The sequence below is a fragment of the Leptonychotes weddellii genome, chromosome 4, assembly GCF_054177405.1.
Source record: "Leptonychotes weddellii isolate Sample4059 chromosome 4, ASM5417740v2, whole genome shotgun sequence".
Classification (NCBI taxonomy): domain Eukaryota; kingdom Metazoa; phylum Chordata; class Mammalia; order Carnivora; family Phocidae; genus Leptonychotes; species Leptonychotes weddellii.
The window spans coordinates 169,843,579-169,849,817 of NC_138372.1; positions in this window are offsets into that span (position 1 = coordinate 169,843,579).

Sequence of the window (6,239 nt, forward strand, 5' to 3'; positions counted from 1 at the left end):
GGCTCTGATGCCCAGGCCCACCCGGGAGAGGGCCCCCCGGGGTGGCCGCAGCTCCAGGGGCCATACATAATGCAGTATTTACCTGGAGATGATTGGCAGCGCCCCCGCCTCCCCCACCCCTACCCTCCCCGCCCGACGACGAGCCAGACGTGCATTAAGGCAAGAGTGACTTATCGAGCTGTCAGGAGGAGCGTTTTAAGACAGAATTATAGGGGAGAGGAAAAAGATTTTTACCAAATTAATGAAAAATCAATCTGGCCTCAAAAATCCATTAGCCTTCATAATGTGCCGGTTACAGGCTGAGCCGCACAATCCGATGGCCGCCGTTAAATACCGCGGTGCCCCCTCCCACCGGCCATTCATTACCCCACGTTGCTTACTTCGGAGAGTGACACCTGCCGCCCCCGCCCCGGGCACCCCGTCTTGGCTGGTCCGGGGCTCCTGACCCCAGAGCCCCTCGGAGACCCCAGCCCTGGACATGGTCCGGCTGAGTCGGGCGTGGGTTCCCCCACACCCAGACCCAGGGCCCCCAAAGATTGGATGGTGAAGGTGGTGTAGACGGGCTGGGGGATGCTGAGTGGTGATGGGCTGGTGAGGGTGGTGTCCACGGTAACGGGCCGCATGGGCGCAGGGGCTGGCTGGGTGACGGCGAGGGGGTCCGCGGTGATGGCGCGTGGCCTGGAGTCTGTGGCCCCGAGGGTCAGCGTCGCTGGTGACGGTGCTGCTGGCCATGGATACAGGCTGCAGTCGCAGGGCCCGCAGCCGTGGTGGGCAGCGCTGAGCTGCGGGCGGTCTGTGAGGAGGGGCAGGCTCCCTACAAGAGCAGGAGGCGGGCGTGTTCCTCCCAGCACCCAGATGGGCAGCTGGGCTGGGGGCCCTGGGCTCTGACCTCACACACAGCCTCGTGCGGGGCGGGCTGGAGGCCACAGGGACCCGGGGCTGGGGCAGCACGCGGGTTCTGGCTGACCCTGGAACTCAGCACTTGGAGCGGACCCCTTCCCCACTAAGAGGAAGGGACCAGGCCCAGGAGTGAGCTGCTGAGACCCTCTGTGCCTGGTGTGGGCTCTGTACCGGCCCGAGGCTGCGTGGACTCTCCACTGGCATCTCTTCCTCTTTCTCTCCTGGAATCCTGCCTGAAGCCCGCTGTGGCATCAGTCAGCTGCCCGCCCCCCGGAGCCCCCTCAGTGAGGCGAGGCTAGCTTCCCTCCTGTCCCCCGTCACCCACCTGCCTTGGGCTGGGTCTCAGGCAGGCAGTGACCCCCGGGGAAGCCCAGGGCCCAGCAGGGCAGGGAGGGGCGGTTGGCCCCCTCACCTGAGTCCCTCTCCTCGGGGCCCCTGGCCGAGCTTGCTCCAGTCCCAGCCACGTGGCCTCTGGTCTACCTGCCCGGCTCCCAGCCTGCCCTGCAATCTACAAGGAGGTCCTCTTCCGTGAGACTCCTGGGGTGCTGCTCTCCACTGCCGTGTGGGTCTGTTCTCACCTCAGTCATTCACCCGTTCATCCTGTCTCCCGTCCTGGCCTGCCCTGCTGGCTGTCAGCTGCCCAAATGGGGCTCAGTCCCGGCCCCCGCCCCCTAGGAGTGGGTGGGCTGCTGGGGCCTGGCAGGGAAGAGGCAGGGCCCTTGCGGGTGGGGCAGGAGTCGGGGCCCGGGAGAGGCAGAGTGGGGCCACAGCTAGGGGGTGGGTTTGGAGCAGATGGGGTGGTAGGCTGGGCATAGGGCCTGGGGATGTGGGTGGGAGTGTTTGGGGTCCCAGGTCCTGGGGCAGAGCAGAGCCCAGAGAGGCTGGGACAGCTGGAAGAACCCCACAGGCCCCCACTCCACCGGCCAGCCTGGGTCTTGCTAGGAGGGCCACGTGCACGGAATCCTGCTGCTGGGAGGGGGGCCCACTCAGGGGTCCTCCCGCCGGGTGGCTGTGACTTGGCCCTGAGCCATGAGCGCAAAGGACAGGGGCAGCACTCCTCCCCAGCCCTGCAGGGCCTGGCCGGTGGGGCCGTCCACTCAGGGGGCTCTGCGTCCCGGCCCCCGCTGCGCACCCACTGCTCACCCGGTCCTGCTGGAGCCAGACGGTCTGGTTGCAGCGGGCTGTGGTTTTGTGGACCAAATCCCAATTCATTAGTGGCGTAGGTTGGGGCAGGAGGGTGGTGTGGGCAGGGGGCCGAGGCCCTGTCTGCGGTTTTCCGGGTGGCCTGGCCGCCTGGCCCCGGAGGCTCCCGGACCCCACCAAGTGAACCTGCCTCCAATAATCAATCTGGAGGACAACTTGCGCCAACCATGAGTCACTTGGGCTGGCGGAGGGCAGGCCAAGAGGGGGCCGGCGTGGAGGCTGGCGCAAGGTGACCTGAGCCTGGTCCTGCCTCTGAGGGGCACCCAGGAGCTGTGGGGGCCCAGGTCACAACCCCCACTTTCTCTGTCCTGGCACCTCTGCCGCTCCCTACTCTGTTTCTGGGTCTCTCCATGGGTTCTCTGCTCCGCTTCTGCCCGTCCTGGCCTGTAGCTTTGTCTCATGGTGCACACGTTCTCCGCCCCCCCAGCTGGGTCCCCTTCCCTCGCAGCTTCCGCGGGGGGTGGGGGGGCGTCTGTACTTCCTCATACCTAAGAAGGTCTCGGGGGCCCAAGGCTGCCAGTGCAGGAGGGAGTCAGGCCTTCCAGGTCAGGGAGCCCCACAGAAGAGGCCAGCTGCATGCCCGCTGGTCATGGGGGTCACAGTTCCATTCCTTGCTGGGGTGAGGGTCCCCCTGCCCAGCAGAGACAGTGCTCCAGGGGCATCCTGGAGCGCCCGCCAGGCCTGGGAGCTGGGCCGCTGGAGCCAGAGGAATGCCGGCCTCCCAGTGCTGAGCAGGCCTCCGCTCTCCCCGCTGGGACCCTGCCAGGGCAGCATCAGGGACCCCCAGGGTGGACCCAGCAGAACACGGTGGAGGCAGGGAGGGGCATTCATCTCCACACCTGTACCCCGCCCCCCGATAATGCTGCATGGCGGCCCCCCACCTCCCTCAGGTCCCAGCCAGGCCAGCATCCATCCGATCAATGACCAGGCACATCCTGAGCCCGGGGCGGATCTGCTGACCCAGGCGTGCTGGCCTGCCCCATCCTGTCCCTGCCTCATCAATAGCGGATCATCCGGCGTGCTGTTCTCAGCCCCCTGGGGAGCCGTGGCAGGACGATGGCTGGGCCCTGCAGCCACCAGGGGGGCAGGACCCTGAGAGCAAAGCGGGCGGTCAGCTGGAGGCTCCCCAGCCTCCCAACCCCACCAGTCTCGCAGGTGGCCTCCAGGGCCCGGCAGGGTGGGCACCCCCAAGGCTGCCTGGGAGCCTCTGACAGGCCTCACTCCCAGGACTCCGGCCTTCCCTTTGGGACAGCTGACCGCCGACCTCGGAGGCATCACCTGTGGGGTGGCAGGGACGGGCAAGGCCTCAGCATCCGACTAGGCCCCGGGGGGAGTTCCGAGCCCAGATCACTTGCAGTTTGAGACCTTTCTAACTGGCAGGGCCGCCCCAGGTAATGTGGGTGCATGGAGGGGGGAGCGCCCGTGTGGACGGGGCTGTCCACGAAAAGGCCACATGGCCCTGATAGGAGACGGCCAGGGCCCTGCCTGGTCTGAGGGGCTGGTGCCCACAGGCCCCAAGAAACGGGGGCCCCAAGAAACGGGGACAGAGCTCCGCACCCAGCATGCGCATGACCTCCCCAACTTCCTGTGACAGCCCTGGCGGGGCAGGTGGGGCTTCCTGCCCACATCACAGGGGGCACCCTGAGAAGAGACTGGCCGGCCTGACCACGACCGGAGTCCAGGCAGCTGGGCCAGGTGCTGCCCTGGTGAGGGATTGCTGCTGTGGCCAGAACTCTGCAGCCTCAGGCCTTCCCACAGGCCCCCTGGAGGGCCGACAGTCAGTGGGGAATGGGGTCACGGCCAGGGCAGTGTGGGGCAGTCAGGGGTGTAGGGGGTAGGCAGCCCCCCCCACCAAGATCCCCACCCCTGCTTCCCGTTCCCTCTCTCTGGCCCTCAACAGCCCCCACTGCCCCCCCATGGTTTCTCATGCGCTGGGTCAAAAGTCCAGGCTCTGGGGGGTGGGGGAACAGGATCCAGGAGCCCCCTCCCTGCCACCTCCCTGCCCGTCCCCCTGCCTGACCTGACTCCCTGGGGGGCATCTCAGGTACTTCCCAGGATCTAGAGCAAGGCATCCCAGATGGGGAAGCCTCCATGTCTGTCCCAAGCCCAAGCACAGCTGACCTTTCAGTTTTCCCCGGGGACCGTGCTGGCCACCCCAAAGCAGAAGCATGGGGACGAGGCAGGAGAGCTGGGCTCACATGTGCCCGCTCGCCTCGTCCAGTGTCTGGGCCTACTTTTCATGCACGGGATCTGTCCCTCAGTCCAACTTAATACGTAATAAATGAGCTAACAACTAAACACTTCTGGGTGGGTTTACGGGCCGCCGCGGGAGAGCCCGGGCTTCCGGCCGTCGGCTCAGCAAGCTCCCTGCTCGCATGGGCCGGGCCGGACTGGGCTGGGGCAGCAGGATGGACTCACCCAGACGGGAGGCTCCGTTCGGCCTGGGAACGACAAAGGGTTCAGAAGAATGAATGGGAGTTCTCTAGGCCGGGCGCCGGGGTGGCTCCGTCGGTTGAGTCTCCGACTTTTGTTCTCAGCCCAGGTCTCGATCTCAGAGTCGTGGGTTCAAGCCCCACACTGGGCTCTGTGTTGGGCGTGGAGCCTAGTAAAAAAAAAAAAAAAGGGTTCTCTAGGCTGAACGAAGAAGCCGGAATCAGCCTGGTGTGGGGAGCAGGCAGGGGCGGCCGTCAGTAAAGAGGGGCCAGTTCACAGGGGCCACAGAGGAGGGCCTGGCAAGGCCAGAGCTGCCGTCAGGTCACTTGGCCACTGTGTGGGTCGTGGATTGGAGGGGCAGCCGGGAGGGTCCCGGGACCTTGACGTGGCCTCTTGGGTCTGTGGGGCTAGACTTTGGTTTCTGCTTGAGGGCCCAGAGAGGTTCAGAGACTTGTCCAGGGTCCCACAGCATTTGGGCAGGGCTTGGTAGACTTAGACACTCCCCGCTGGGCCATTTTAGGGCAATTTGTTGGGGTTTAGCTGGAACCCCCCACCCGCCGGGGCAGGCTCAGCCTCTGCCTCCACACCCCCTGCATGGGTGACTCCCACGTGCACAGTGGGTTTGGGAGGAGAGGCCGGACGGTGCCCCTGTGCGGGGAGGAGCCTGCGTGGGGGCTGCGTCCAGCTGTCCCCATGTGACTGATGCGGCGTGGGGACAGGGATTTACCTGTTCTTGGAACTGGTGTTTGTGAACGTTCCTAAAGAGGAAAATCAATGAATTCCCCCGGAACGTGGCCGTTGTTGGAACTGGGAGAACAGAACAAGCAGTTTCGTACAGGCTGGAAGAGCACGGGGCGGGGCGGGAGGGGGACGGTGGCTGAGGGCGCGTCTACAGCATCTGTGGGCCTTCGGTCAGCTGTCAGGACGGAGAGCTGTGACCCCTCAGGGTGGCCAGCCCCGGACGGAGTGTCTCCTCCTGCTCAGTCTCAAGTCCCTGCCCAAGATCCCCTCCCCAGGCCTGAGGACCCCCGACTTCCCTGCAGCCACAAGCCTGTGGGCGCACGCGGGGCAGGTGAGGAGCCCCCCATGGGGTCAGCCGTGGCCTGTCTGGGGACCCACCGAGGGCTGGGTCAGGGGAGCTGTCCACCCCCGAGGAGGCAGCAAGGGGGTGCGTTTAGTGCAGAGCTGAAAGCTCCAATAAACGAGCTAAAGTCACTGTGCCCACCCCCCCCAGTTCTGAGCAGTGTCTGCAAGACCCTCCCGCTGGACCCCCAGTGCCCTGCTTCCCTGGGCTCCCGCGCGGGTCCCCCAGCCTGGTGGGCCCTGGGACAGCCCCGAGCGCCCTCCTGAGCTTGGGCTGAGGAAGGCTGCCTTCGGAAGTCCCAGTCCCAGCCTGGCCCAGAGCGTCCCCCCTCCCCGTGGCCCCCAGGACGCCTTTGGCACTGCCACCCCCTGCCCAGGAGAGCCGTGGAAGGAGGCCAGGCTGGGACGGCAGAGCAGATGCGGGAGGCGCAGGGCGTGGGTCTCCCTCAGGCCAGGCTCCGCAGGGGACAGGAGGGCCTCCAGGCTGTGAGACGAAGGACAGCTCGATTTTTAACAAATTTTTCTTGTGTAAAATAGATGTGACAGAAAATTCTCCGTCTTAACCTTTTTTAAGTGCACAGCTCAGCGGCACTAAGCACATTTGCTTTGGAGCCCCTGGC